The following is a 14,762-nucleotide window of genomic DNA, read 5'->3' as shown; positions in this document are numbered from 1 at the left end:
ATCACTTGAGGTCGGGAGTTTGAGACCAGCCTGACCAACATGGAGAAACCCTGTCTCTACTGAAAGTACAAAATTAGCCAGGCATGGTGATGCATGCTCGTAATCCCAGCCACTCAGGAGGCTGAGGTAGGAGAATTGTTTGAACCCAGGAGGCAGAGGTTGCGGTGAGCTGAGATTGTGCCATTGCACTCCAGCCTGGGCAACAAGAGCAAAACTCTATCTCAAAACAAAAACAACAACAACAAAAAACAAACAACAAAACTGCTTTAAGTCTTCCAGATTATGGCAAAATGTGAGTATGTGTGTATGTGTGTGTGTGTGTGTGTATGTATTAAACACATATAGCATATGTCTTTACATATATATGTATAATACATTATGTGTATATTTCCAAGAGTTTTAGAAAAATTTTATAAGCTGTGGAGTTGATGAAAAATACTGAACTTGAAATCTGAGGACCTAGATTTGGGTCTTCATCTGACTCTCTATAAAATTACTTATTCTTGGTTTCTTCCTCTGTAATAACGATTATACCTATCTCACAAAATTGCTACAAGAATCAAATGAGGTAATGCAATTGGTGATGTATTATACAATAATTTGTTATTATATATGAAAGCATCTGATACTTTTAAGAGAGATTGATCTATGTGGCAAATGTTATATCCAGACAGTGTGAGTACAAACTGTAAAAGCAGATCTAAACATCTAAATTTATAGATACACAGTGATACCTAGCAAGGGGGAATTGTGACAACCTGGAGAGTCATCCTTCAAGGCTAAAACTGGGCCAGGCAAGGTAGCTCCTGCCTGTAATTTCAGCACTTTTGGAGGCCGAGATGGGAGGATCACCTGAGCCCAGGAGTTTGAGACCAGCCTGAGCAACACAGGGAGATACTGTCTCTTCAAAAAATTAAAAATGTAGCTAGGTGTGGTGACACATGCCTACAGTTCCAGCTGCTTGGTGGGCTGAGGTGGGAGAATTGCTTGAGACTGGGAGGTCAAGGCTGCAGTGACGGTGATCATGCCACTGCACTCCAGCCTGGATGACAGAGCTCATCCTGTCTAAAAAGAAAAAAAAAATTGAAAATGCTACAGAGGCAAAAAGTTGATGACAAAGACCAGAGGGGGACTCTGTTTCTTTTCCAAGCTCTGGGTAGGCAGTGTCTCCTGGAAAGAAGGATGTGTTCCTCTCACCAAATTGTAATTAAGGCCAGCAATAAAATAAAGTTCCCTGATGTTCGCACAGGCTTTTATTTATTTATTTATTTATTTATTTTTTACAAGGAGAGCCAGGGAGTCAAACCCTGCCTGTCACATTCCAAAACTTAATATTATCTTACTGTCCGTGAGGATTAATACTTTTGTTTTTAAAGAGGCTATTGATCTATGGAAAAAAGAAAAACTTTCCTTTTAAAAAGAAAACCTCAGTGCTAAAAAGAAAGTTCATGAAGATAATATATCCATGGAGGTCCTTTTTCATCCCAATAATAGCCAAGAACTGTTTCCCAGTATGGATGGGGAGTCTGATCAATTTGGTGATCCTCTGACGCTCCCTCTGACTGGGGTCCTGTCTGATGGCAGCTCAGCTTCTTGTATCATTGGCCTTTGAAGCTGGGAATCAGACTTCATCTTTTCAAGGAATCCAGATCTCTTGGGAGCTAGAGAGATGGTTTACCTTAGTTTATTTGTGTGACCAAGGGGAGAGACAAAAGACCTCTCTTTCCAGAAATTCCAGTTCCTGGAGTTCTGGGACTATGGGGAAGGAAAAGAGGAAGAACTAGTGGGCTATTTGCTCTTACAGAGCTGGTCTTAGTGCTCCTCTTGGAATGTGGTCTGAGGGCAGTACAGCGAGTTCTGTCACCTGAGAACCTGCAGACTCTGTGCTCCATAGGAGAAAGAACAAATGATTGCATCTGTCTTGTAAACCTGTTTCCTCAAAGCCTGATATTTGGTACAGAGTAGTTGCTCATTAAATATTGAATGATCAACTGAGTGGATGAAATAATGCATTTCTGAATAGTTCTCAAAGCTGACATCCAGTGAGTAGGGTTGGGGACAGAGGTACTTATATTCTTAGTAATATGTACTGTATTTGCCTATCTGTTACTTCATTCACTTTGGCTTAACTACAGAAACAGAAACAGAGAGAGAGAGAGAGAGAGAGAGAGAGAGAATGCACAAGAGAGAATTGCACGTGATACATGATTCTTGTTGACTAGATAAGGAAACTGAGAATTTGAGTGACTAAGTTTCTTGTTTAAGGTCACAATGAGGCACATCTCAGGCTCATATTTAGGCTTGTCTGGCTGGAAAGCCAGCACTCTGTGTCCCTACTCTGTTGTGCTAAGTGATACCTCTGGCGTGGAAGGGGAAGTCAACAATAAGAGTAGAAAAATCAGCATGCATGAAGATGGAAGACAGGGAGGTGAAGTGGGATGTAACCAGACAACCTGTGGAAGGGCAGTCATTGCATTTTCTAATTGCTTTGAAATCTAGGCTTACAATTCTTGAGAATTGAGTTTTATTTTTTTGAGGCTATTGAACCTGCAGTTCAAGTTTGAGTCCCCTCAAGATCTGTCACTGATGTTTTGACAGATATCTGGACATTTCTTGGCTGTCTGTTACACATCTAGAAATGCTAGACTATTCCACCTACGTTCTATTATTCTATCCTCATAAGGACCCAGTGAGATGTTTTATCTCCATTTTGTAAATCCAGGAACTGAGTTTCAAACAAATAAATGATTTCACTTGAGGTCATACGCTGTAATTGGCAGTGCCAGTGTATGAATCAAGAAATGTCTGTCAATTAAGTGTTCCTTTTTAATTTTTTATTGACACATCATAGTTGTACATATTTCTGGAGCACATGTGATATTTTGTTACATGTATACAATGTATAATAATCAAATAAAGGTAATTAGAATATCCATCACCTCAAACATTTATCTTTTTGTTTTTCCTTTGTTTGAGAGAGGGTCTCACTCTGTCTCCCAGGCTGGAGTGCAGTGGCATGATCACTGCAGCCTCTACCTCCTGGACTCAGGCAATTCTCTCACCTCAACCTCCCAAGTAGCCGAGACCACAGGTATATGACACCACATCTGGCTAATTTTTTAAAACTATTTGTTGAGACAGGGTCTGTTTATTTTGCCCAGGCTGATCTTGAACTCCTGGGATCAAGTGATCCTCCAGCTTCTGCCTCCCAAGTGCTGGGATTATAGCTGTAAGCCACAGCACCTAGTCAACATTTATCTTTTCTTTGTGTTCAGAATATTACAATTCTTCTCTTCTAGTTATTTTGAAATATATAATAAATAACTGCTAACTATAATTTCCTTACTCTACTATGAAATGCTAGAACTTATTCTTTTAATCTAACCGTATTTCTGTACCTATTAACCAACTTCTCTTCCCCCTCCCCATCCCTGCTTCCCTTTCCAGTCTCTGGTAATTACTGTTCTACTCTCTACCTCCATTAGATACACTCTGTTTTTTAGCTCACACATGAGTGAGAACACGCAATATTTGTTTTTCTGTGCCTGGTTTATTTCACTTAACTACCTCAAGTTCTATCCATGTTGCTGCAAATGACAGACTAATTTTTTTAAGGCTGAATAACCATTGTTTATATGTACCATGTTTTCTTTTTCTTTATCTTTCTTTGTTTTTTTTTTTTTTTTTTTTTTTGAGACAGTCTCACTCTGTTGCCCAGGCTGGAGTGCAATGGCAAAATCTCAGCTCACCATAACCTCCACCTCCTGGGTTCAAGTAGTTCTCCTCTCTCAGCCTCCTGAGTAGCTGGGACTACAGGTGCGTGTCACCATGACTGGCTAATTTTTGTATTTTTAGTAGAGGTGGGGTTTCACTATGTTGGCCAGTCCGGTCTCAAACTCCTGACCTCGTGATCCACCTGCCTTGGCCTCCCAAAGTGTTGGAATTACGGGTGTGAGCCACCGCGCCCAGCCACTGTATTTTCTTTATTTATTCATCTGTTGATAGATACTTGGGTTGATCTTGTATCTTGCTTATTGTGAATAGTGCTGCAGTAAACATGATGGGGGGGAGTACAGATATCTCTTTGATATACTGATTCTCTTTCTTTTGGAGATACATCCAGCAGTGAATGTGTTAATTGTTTTCTTTGCCAGGCAGGAGCTTTTTAGCAGATACAGTTCCATTTGTCTATTTTTGTTTTTGTCGTCTGTGCTTTTGAGGCCTTATACCAAAAAAAATTCACCCAGACAAAGGTCCTATAGCATTTCTCCAATGTTTTCTTCTAATAGTTTCATATTTTCGAGTCTTGAATTTATGTCTAATCAATTTTGAGTTGATTTTTGCATACAGTGGAAGATAGAAATCTAGTTTTATTCTTCTGCATATGAGTATCCAGTTTTCCCAGAGCCATTTATTGAGGACATTGTCATTTCCCCAATGTATGTTCTTGGTGCCTTTGTCAAAAATTAGTTGACTGTGTGTGAATTTGTTTATTGTTTCTCTAGCCTGTTTCATTGATCTATGTGTCTGTTTTTATGCCAGTATGTTACGGTTTTGGTTTTTATAGCTTTATACTACAATTTGAAATCAGATAGTATGATGCCTCCAGGTTTGTTGTCTTTGCTCAGGATTGCCTTAGCTATTTGAGGTCTTTCCTAGTTCAACATAAATTTTAGAAATTCCCTTTGACCCAGCAATCCCATTACTGGGTATATACCCAAAGGATTATAAATTGTTCTATTATAAAGATACATGCACACGAATGTTCATTGCAGCACTGTTTACAATAGCAAAGACCTGGAACGAACCCAAACACCCATCGATGATAGACTGGACAAGGAAAATGTGGCACATATACACCATGGAATACTATGCAGCCATAAAAAATGATGAGTTTATGTCCTTTGTAGGGACATGGATGAATCTGGAAACCATTATTCTCAGCAAACTGATATAAGAACAGAAAATCAAACACCGCATGCTCTCACGCATAGGTAGATATTGAACAATGAGAACACGTGGACACTGGGAGGGGAGCATCACACACTGGGGTCTGTTGAGGGTGGCAGGGGAGGGAGAACAGGGGCTGGGGAGGTTGGGGAGGGATAACATGGGGAGAAATGCCAGATGTAGGTGATAAGGGGATGGAGGCAGCAAACCACATTGCCATGTGTGTACCTGTGCAACAGTCCTGCATGATCTGCACAGGTACCCCAGAACCTAAAGTACAATAAAAAAAAGATTAAAAATAAATAAATAAATTTTAGAATTATTTGTTCTATTTCTACAAAGAATGTCACTAGTATTTTAATAGAGATTACATTAAATAGGTAGATTGTTTTGGGTGGTATAGACATTTTACCAATATGAATTCTTTCCATTCATGAATATAGGATATCTTTACATTTTTTCCTGTCCTCTTCAATTTCTCTAATCAATGAGAGATCTTTTACTTTTTTGGTTAAGTTTATTCCTAGGGTTTTGTGTGTGTGTGTGTGTGAAGGGAGGCAGCTATTGTAAATGGCATTGCTTTCTTTTTCAAATTGATTGCTGTTAGTGTATGGGAACACTACTGATTTTTGTATGTTGATTTTTGTGTCCTGTAACTTCACTAAATTCATTTATCAGTTCTAAGAGTTTTTGGTGGAGTCTAAAGGTTTTTCCAAATATAAGATTGTGTCATCTGCAAACAAGAATAATCTGACTTCCTCCTTTCCAATTTGGATGCCCTTTATTTATTTCTCTTGCCAAATTACTCTGGTGAGGACGTCTAGTACTATGTTAAATGAAAGTGGTGAAAGTAGGAATCCTTGCCATGGTCCAGATCTTAGTGGAGATGCTTTCGCTTTTTTCCCATTCAGTGTGATATTAGCTATAGGCTTGTCCTATCTGGTCTTTATTGTGTTGAGGTATTCCTTTTATACTCTGTTTGTTGAGAGCTTTTATCATAAAGCAATGTTGGATTTTATTGAAATTTTTAGCATCTATTGAAATGATCATAAGGTTTTTTTTTAATCCTTGATGTGATCCTTACTCTGTTGATGTGATGAAGTGTTCTTTTTACTTCTCAGCTTGATGACATTGCAGTTGACTAAAAAAAAAAAAAAAGTGAGAGAATGAAAAAAAAAAAAAAAAAGGAGAAAGTCTAGAAGCCCAACTAATTCTTTGAGAAGCAGACAAACTGTGCCAGAAGTAATCTAGCTCTGACTTCTAGAAGAAACCCTTCATTATCTGTGGAACATAAACACTAACATCCTTGTGGCTAATCAATGTTGTTTTAGTTTTCAAGGCTTCTTCTCACATGTTCATTCATTCAGCAAATATTTATTGAGTACCTGCTTTGTGCTCAAGATTCTCTAGGCCTCGATAAAATAGCTAAGATAGGCTGGGCCCGGTGACTCATGCCTGTAATTCCACCACTTTTGGAGGCCAAGATGGGCAGATCACTTGAGTCCAGGAGTTCGAGACTAGCCTGGGCAACATGGCAAAACCCCATTTCTACAAAAAGTTAGCTGAGTGTGGTAATATGCACCAGTAGCTTCAACTACTTGGGAGGTTGAAGGGGAAGGATTGCTTGAGCCTGGGAAGTGGAAGTTGCAATGAGCTAAGATAGCACTACTGTACTCTAGCCTGTATGACAGAGTGAGAACTTGTTTAAAAAAAAAAAACAAAAACAAAAAAAACCCTATTTGTTTCCTGGAGGGAAAGATGGTAACAACTTTTATTCTATTTTATTAAACAGCTATGTTGAGATAAACTTCACATACTATAAATTCCACCCTTTGAAAGTATATAATTCAGAGATTTTTAGTATATTATAGAGTTGTACAACCATCACCACTACCTGATTCCAGATCAATTTCAAATGGATATTTAATTTATCAGGAGTGACAAGGTCACTGAAGACAAATACATGGGGTAAGGTGAAGACATTGCTAGTTTGCCTTCAGTGATCAGAGAAGGCTTGCCAGATACAGTGATTTTGGAGCAGAAACCTGCATGCAGTGAGGGAGTGAGACCTGGATATCTGGAGAAAGAATGATCCTCGGAGAAAACTGCCAGATCCTGAGGCAGGAGCACATCCAGTGTTCAGGGAAGAGTAAAGAGATCAGTGAGAGGCTGGGTGTATAGTTCATGCCTGTAATTCCAGCACTTTGGGAGGTTGAAGTGGGTGGATCTCTTGAGTCCAGAAGTTTGAGACCAGCCTGGACAACATGGTGAAAACCTGTCTTTACCAAAAACATGAAAAATTACCCAGGCATGATGGTGCATGCCTGTGTCCCAGCTACTCAAGAAGCTGAAATAGAAGGATCACCTGAGCCCAGGAGGCTGAGTTTGCAGTGAGCAGAGATGGTGCACTGCACTCCAGCCTGGGAGACAGAATGAGACCCTGTCTCAAAAACAAAAACAAACAAAAACAGATCAGTGAGAAGAGTCAAGAGCCCAGGAGGGGAGATGATCCTATCCGAGTGTTATAAGGGATCATGTGTTGAAGCACCTGGTACAATGCCTGGTACACAGTACATGAAAGCTGTGATTATTATTGCTGTTCTCATCTAAGGGCACTAGGCACTTTGCTTCCTAAACACCAAGGTTCTATTTCACCTTTGCATCTTCCTGCAGACAAGACCAATGATGTGGGTTTAATGTGAAAAGTCGTTAAACATCCATTGAGTGAAAGAAGCTTGTCTAGTCTTTAATAACCTTTGTTTCCTATAGGAATGAGCAGAAATATACATGCCCAGATGAACTGATAAACCACAAAGGCCAATTAATTTAAGTCTTCCTACCAAAGGGGCATTATTTTCTCGAAGGCTTTTAAAATTTCTATTTCCTTGAGAGTTAGGGGGTGGGATGAAGAGATTTTTTTCTTTTTTTCTTGGCCCCTTGTTGAAGGCAGCTCTGTGATGGGGTTTCTTTATAGTTAGGCAAAGGGGTGTCTGGGTCAAAGTGACAGCCAACGTGTGCTGCTATTACAACACATTACATAAATAGCTCCGCATAATTGCTACCATCCATCAATTTGGGGAGATCCATGGTGAGAGATGCTGCCAGTTTCTTGGAATGAAAACTAAAGCTCCGAATAGCCTATACAGTCATACTCACTAATCAATGCCAGTTTTTCTAAGGGAGGGTAAAATTGGTCTAGTCACCAATTCAACCGTGGAAAGGATTCCCTTGTGTGTCCTTCACATGGATTTGCAAGCCTGTTTGCTCATTGCTCTCTTTACATTTTTTTTCCTTGAATCTCTCCTCTTTTTGTCATAGTATTTTTTGCTCTGCGTTTTCCTGTGTTGCAAGCTGAAGCCTTTGTTGAGCTGGCTAAGGATGGTCAGCTTTCTGATGGGTTTAGGTTAATCTGACCACCGTAGGCAGCAGGACAGAACGTCTCAGCTCCACATGCTGTTGGGAGTTCTCATTGACCAGCTTCTCTGTCTGCATGCGTTGTGTTAACCTGATTCTTTCTCAATTTCTAATTCATTCTGGATTGGAAAAAGTAACCATGAGTCAAAAAACAAACAAGTGGGAAAAAAAAAAAAAACATGTTAGATGTGCAGCGTTCCAAAGTGTGAAATCTCTCAACAGTCACCACATCTTGCTCTTCAACTCTGTTATTCTAAGACAGTGGGTCATAAGCACTGTGCTGCAGGCAGGGTTGTATAGATCCCATTTCCACAGGGCTAATGGCAATGTATCTGACACAAAGAGGCAGAATAATCTTATTGAATTGATGTTGAAGTAATAAAGTCACATTCTTGTTGATTGAAAATAAAATCATACAGGAAATTCCCACAACTAAGGCCCTTCTGAGCAGTGCTATATGGTCAGTGGTTTGCCTTCAGTAACTTGGAGGGACTCTGCAAACTCCTGGAATTTAGGAACCTTGTTTACTTCCCATGAGAATGGACCATAGAGTCTTTTTAGCGGAGGTAACAGCGGAGGGTGCATGTGTTCAGCAGATTCATGTTACAGACACGGCCAACAACTTTCCACCCCCAGCTCATGGTCTGGTTTTCTTTCTTTGTGAGAAGTGTGCCCCCTTGATGCAGAAAGCCCTTTTCCATCAGAATGCCCCTTGAGGCATAAGCCCCTATCAAAGGATGAGATGGGGAGCCTGTGAGGTTCCTTTGGCTTCATGTTCCATGCTCTATCTGAATCCTCTAGTAATGTCTGTCTGAATGAATGCTCCATGTTCTCCATAATGTTATAGGCTATTATTATACTCGTCAGAATTTTTTTTTGTGGATAATTAATAGGAAATAAAAGAAGTCAAGGGTGATTTGGTGTTTGCAGAAATCCTTAGAAGTTCTTTAAGAGCAAAAAAATAAGACTTGCTTAAAACCCTCAAGCCAGGGGACATGGTTCTTTTTCATGGACAATTGCTACTGAGAAAAATGCAATAAAACATGTCATGCTTCCGGGTCAATAGACACTAGGCATTTATATTTCCTTTTTTTGTTGTTTTGAAGTGAACATAAACTCAAAGTTTTTTTGTCTTTATCATAAAACAGAAGATGCCACTTAGAACTGGATCACTTAGCCCTTTTTCTTTGTACCCCCTCCCAGTTCAAAATGCTTGCATCTCTTCACAGCCAGCACTCTCTTAGATTTGCAGCTAAGTTCAAGGCACTCAAGCCTCAGCACAGTCTTCGTTCTACTTTTAGCCTTTTTTCCTGGAAATGGGCTCTGTCTGCCCATGATAGCCACTTGGCTTCCTACTACAGCACCTCTTTCCCTGGGCATACAGAGAATCTTTGCCCATCTTATTCTGCGTCACTTTGTGAATTGGTGCTTGCCACACTTGTTACAGGAAGTCTTGTGGGTTTTAGGATTATTCACCATATTTGTGAAAGTGCTATGGGCAGAGAAGTGCCTTTAAATTTTCTTGGGCAAAACAGGATCAAGAAAAGGTAGTTTTACCTTTTCTGGTTGTGCTGGCGTAATTAAAGAGATGGTCAGGTCAGCCAAGCACGGTGGCTCACGCCTGTAATTCCAGCACTTTGGGAGACTGAGGTGGGTGGATCACAAAGTCAGGAGTTTAAGACCATCTTGGCCAACCGGGTGAAACCCCGTCTCTAATAAAAATACAAAAATTAGCAGGGCGTGGTGGCGGGTACCTATAGTCCCAGCTACTTGGGAGACTGAGGCAGGAGAATCGCTTGAACTCGGGAGGCGGAGGTTGCAATGAGCTGAGATCGCGCCACTGTACTCCAGTCTGGGCAACAGAGCAAGACTCCCTCTCAAAAAAAAGAAAAGATGGTCAGGTCAGGTCATTCACTCTCCTCTCCTGGCAGGCAGCATATAATAATGGCAATACAATAATGAGAAAGAGAGTATGTTATATTTGAATAGTACTCTATACTCTGAAACTGCATTCACTTTGATCCTCCTAATAAGCCTGTGAGGTTGGTTAGGCAGGCATTACAAAGATAAGGAAACTGAGGATCACAGAGAAAGTGGAAAGCGACTTTTTCAAGATCTCATAGTTAAGTGGTGACCTTGAAACTTGGGTTTCCTTGTTCTCTGGCTGTCTCCCTCTCTGCCAAAAGAGGGGTTGTGAGGAGGGGAAGAGTATTTCCTCCTAATTTTAATTTTTGTTTCAGTCGTTGACTGAACCTCAAGAGAGACTCCCTTTATTTTGGCTCCTAGGAGTCTCAGTTACTGTTTGCCCAAAACAGGCTTAAAAACCAAACAAACATAAAAACAGAGGCTGGGCATGGTGGCTCATGCCTGTAATACCAGCGCTTTGGGAGGCCAAGACAATCAGATCACTTGAGGAAGGGAGTTCAAGACCAGCCTGGCCATCATGGTGAAACCCTGTCTCTACTAAAAATATAAAAATTAGCTGGGTGTGGTGGCTCTTGCCAGTAATCCCAGCTACTTGGGAGGCTGAGGCAGGAGAATCACTTGAACCCAGGAGGTGGAGGCTGTAGTGAGCCAAGATCATACCATTGCACTCTAGCCTGGGTGAGACTCTGTCGCGCACACACACACATACACACACACACCATTCTAACTGGCTTTGCCAGGCCCACTGCTTTGGGGCCAGTGAAGAAGTGTGCTTACCTCCCATGCTTGTACAGGTTTCCCTGGAGCAGGCCCTGACCACATCTCCATCACCACTTATCTCAAGCTGGTCCCATGCTACCACTTTCTATGGTGAGGACTTCTGTCCTTGGGGCTGCCTCCCAATAGTGCCCAGACTTGGAGTCCTTTTCTTTCCTGCTTTGCTAACACTGTCCTTAAGAACATCACTTTCGGCTGAGACTTGGGCTAAAGCTGGGAGACTGAAAAAATGCAGACCACTGGGGCATTACTCATTTCTCCGGCTCTGATCCGCTCTTGTACCAGGGGTCTAATCAGGCCTGTGTCTGCCTCCTTCTTGAATAGCCCAGAGAATTCAGGTAAACAGCGTTCCTACAGCAGCTCCCCACTCCAGGTGGCCCGATAGGAGTTCCAGACCAGTACTGTCTCCCAGGACATTGACACAGCAGCCGAGTTTATTGGTGCTGGGGCAGCCACAGTTGGTGTGGCTGGTTTAGGGGCTGGCATTGGAACGGTGTTTGGCAGCTTGATCATTGGCTATGCCAGGAACCCACCTCTCAAGCAGCAGCTCTTCTCCTACACCATTCTGGGCTTTGCCTTGTCTGAGGCCATGGGGCTCTTCTGTTTGATGGTCGCCTTCCTCATCCTCTTCGCCATTTGAGGCTCTGTGGGGTCACCTGCCTGACCCTGCTGTGGCGACTCCATACCATTCCCGGTTCTGGGGTGTGCTAAGCTTTACCATTAAACACAATATTTCTCTTAAAAAAAAAAAAAAAAAACCCACACACATCACTTTCTCTCTGCTGGGGAAAGTGCCTTTGTGACTTTTCACCATTGGGTCTGCCATCTAAGTCTGTGTCATCTCTCACCTGAACCTTCCTTTTGGGGGCACTTCACTCCTTTTTTCTCTCTACACTCCATTTTCTCAACACTCTAGCATCTTTCTAAAGCATGAATCTGCCTAATGATCCCCATCAGGAAAAGTCAAGCTCTATGGAGGCCAGCATTTGGGACTCTCTGTGACCTGGTCCAAATCAGTGGCCAGCCTCACCCCTCTGCCTCCCATTATTGACTTGAATGAGCCTTCAACTCCAGCCATACTCTCCTGGTCGCTGCCTTCATCATCTTTTTTGAACTTGTCTACCTCTAGGGTTTTGCTCACACTACTCTATCTCGAAGTGGAGAAATTTAATAAATCAATTTTCAAGGATTATCACCCATGCTGTCACCTCCAAGAAAACTTCCAGTCTTAACTCCTCCAGAAAGGAGTCTCCCTTCACCATTAACAGCTAGTGCCAAGGCCTGTCTTGTTTGCAATATTTCCTCATCTATCTGCCTTCACTGAGCCGTGAGTGCCCTGAAGCTCATGACCGGAACTTGGTCATCTTTGTGTCCCTGAATCTGGTATAAAATAGATACACAAAGGTTTCCTTTGGATTGATTCTGGCACCATGTCAATTATAGTTCAATGGCTCAAATATCCCACTTCTCCAGGGCTGGATTATCAAAGAATGCGGGAATATCCATAGCAAACCAGTCAGTATCTACCTGCATGGGTAGTTAGAAGAAGACAAAGCAGATAAATAGATGCTGGGCTTGGAGTTCTTGCCCTTTGTAGAACCTGGACTGTTAGGCTGGCCCAACAGCCCTGGAACACTGGTGGGAGGAAAAGCGAAAAAGTGGGCAAACCTGAAGGAGCTGGCAAAGGTAGAATTGGGCTGATGCTGCTCCCCAAACACCCATCTTTTGGCAGCATTATTCTTCCCAGAAGGGAAAGAGGTAGGCTTGGGCTCAGAAACTATTTTCAAGTCCTGTTTTGTCCCTTGGGCAGCAACCCTGGGCAAGTCTCTTGGCTCCTGAGTGTTGGAGTTCATTAGGGCTCCCTCATGGTTTTATTGGGAGGGTGGTCCTTAAAAACTTGGACTGGGCCGGGCTGGTGGCTCACACTTGTAATCCCAGTATTTTGGGAGGCTGAGATGGGCAGATCACCTGAGGTCAGGAGCTCAAGACCAGCCTGGCCAACATGGTGAAACCCCGCTTCTACTAAAAATATAAAAAATTAGCTGGTTCTCATGGCACATGCCTGTAATCCTAGCTACTCGGGAGGCTAAGGCAAGAAAATTGAACCTGGGAGGTGAAGGTTGCAGTGAGCGAAGATTGCACCATTGCACTCCACCTTGGGCAACAAGAATGAAACTCCATCTCAAAAAAAAAAAAAAAAAGGACAACAATTCTAAGCTGTGGAGAAACAATGAAAACGTTTGAGATAGAAAATGAGTTCAGTAACTTGGTAGTAGCAAGGTCAGACAATTTCAGGGGATGTTTACCTAAGACAAGTGAAAACATATGCTCATAAAAGACATATGAAAGAGTATTTTCAGCAGCTTTATTCATAGTAGCATGAAACTGGAAACAACCCAAATGCCTATCAACAGGAGCATGGACAAACCAACTACTGTATATTCATACCATGGAATACTACACAGCAATGAAAAAGAAGAAACTACTGAGATAGAAAACAGCATGGGTCAAACTACAAAAATGTTGAGTGAAAGAAGCCAGACCAAAATGCAGAAAAGAATATTGCACGATTCCATTTATATAAAATTGAGGTCATACAAGTTGAGGTTTTGGTGAGAGATATTAGAACAGTGGTTACTTATGGGGTGAGTTGGGGATTGACTGGAAGAGGCATGAGTAAACGTTCTGGTTGATGACAGTATTCTAATTCTTGATTGAGATATTTACTTCATGAGTGTTTATGTTTGTGAAAACTCATCTAATTATATATTTATGTGCAGTTTAGTTGTCAATTAAAATAGCTCTTGAGAAAAGATTCATTTTATTTTACAATTTAATTTTAATTTAATTAATTAATTTATTTATTTTTGAGACAGAGTCTCTCTCTGTTGCCCAGGTTAGAGTGCAGTGGCATGATCTCAGATCACTGCAATCTTCGCCTCCTGGGTTCAAGCGATTTTCCTGCCTCAGTCTCCCAAGTAGCTGGGATTACTGGCACCCACCACTGCACCCAGCTAATTTTTTTGTATTTTTAGTAGAGATGGGGTTTCACTGTGTTGGCCAGGCCAATCTCAAACTCCTGACCTCAGGTGATCCACCCTCCTCGGCCTCCCAAAGTGCTGGGATTACCAGCGTGAGCCACTGTGCCTGGCCTAATTTTTATTTTTAGAGACAAGGTCTTGCTTTGTTGCCCAGGAGGGAGTACAGTGACACAATTTTGGCTCATTGCAGCCTTGACCTCCTGGGCTCAAGTGATCCTCTCGCCTCACCCTCCTGAGTATCTGAGACTACAGGTACACACCACCATGTCTAGCTAACAGATTCATTTTAGACCAGACTTGTAAGTAAGCTTGTGTCATTGGGAGTTGGTGAACTTGACAGTCAACGCCAAGCAACAGCAAAAGCAACTTATCTGCATCCTAGGTTCCCAAGAGGAGGAGATATTTGGAATGAGCTATATAAAAACAGAAACCCACCAGATGGAACAAGGTGTAGAATTTACTTCAGGAAGGAGAGAAAGAAGATCGTAGGCTGCAGGTTGGAAAGAGAAGCATCTGAACCTTGCAAATGAGTTGATGTGGCAGGAAAGAGAGTCTGTAAAGGAGTAGGGGATAATATAAAGGTAGCATGGGTGACTGACCACAGGGATGGCTTAAGTGGCCAGGGGATGGTGGTCCCTCACTTGGTGGTATAAC

General features: G+C 41.8%; 1 long non-coding RNA gene and 1 pseudogene across 1 annotated transcript in view; both read left to right on the top strand.

Annotated features, from left to right (window-relative positions):
• Nucleotides 1-13,782, top strand: part of LOC105708042 (uncharacterized) — a 37,958-nt gene extending 24,176 nt beyond the window's left edge. The window contains exon 6 of the long non-coding RNA XR_001105231.2: nucleotides 13,482-13,782. This is a non-coding gene — a long non-coding RNA (uncharacterized LOC105708042). The remainder of the gene's footprint in view (nucleotides 1-13,481) is intronic.
• LOC105708041 (ATP synthase F(0) complex subunit C1, mitochondrial-like) lies at nucleotides 9,878-13,135 on the top strand (annotated as a pseudogene).
• Nucleotides 13,783-14,762: the final 980 nt, after the last annotated feature.

Source organism: Aotus nancymaae, unplaced genomic scaffold (assembly GCF_030222135.1).
Source record: "Aotus nancymaae isolate 86718 unplaced genomic scaffold, 86718_ANA_hifiasm-v0.15.2.pri h1tg000003l, whole genome shotgun sequence".
In the NCBI taxonomy this organism is placed as follows: domain Eukaryota; kingdom Metazoa; phylum Chordata; class Mammalia; order Primates; family Aotidae; genus Aotus; species Aotus nancymaae.
The sequence above is the reverse complement of the archived record's forward strand: the minus strand, read 5'-3'. Positions and strand labels throughout refer to the sequence as shown.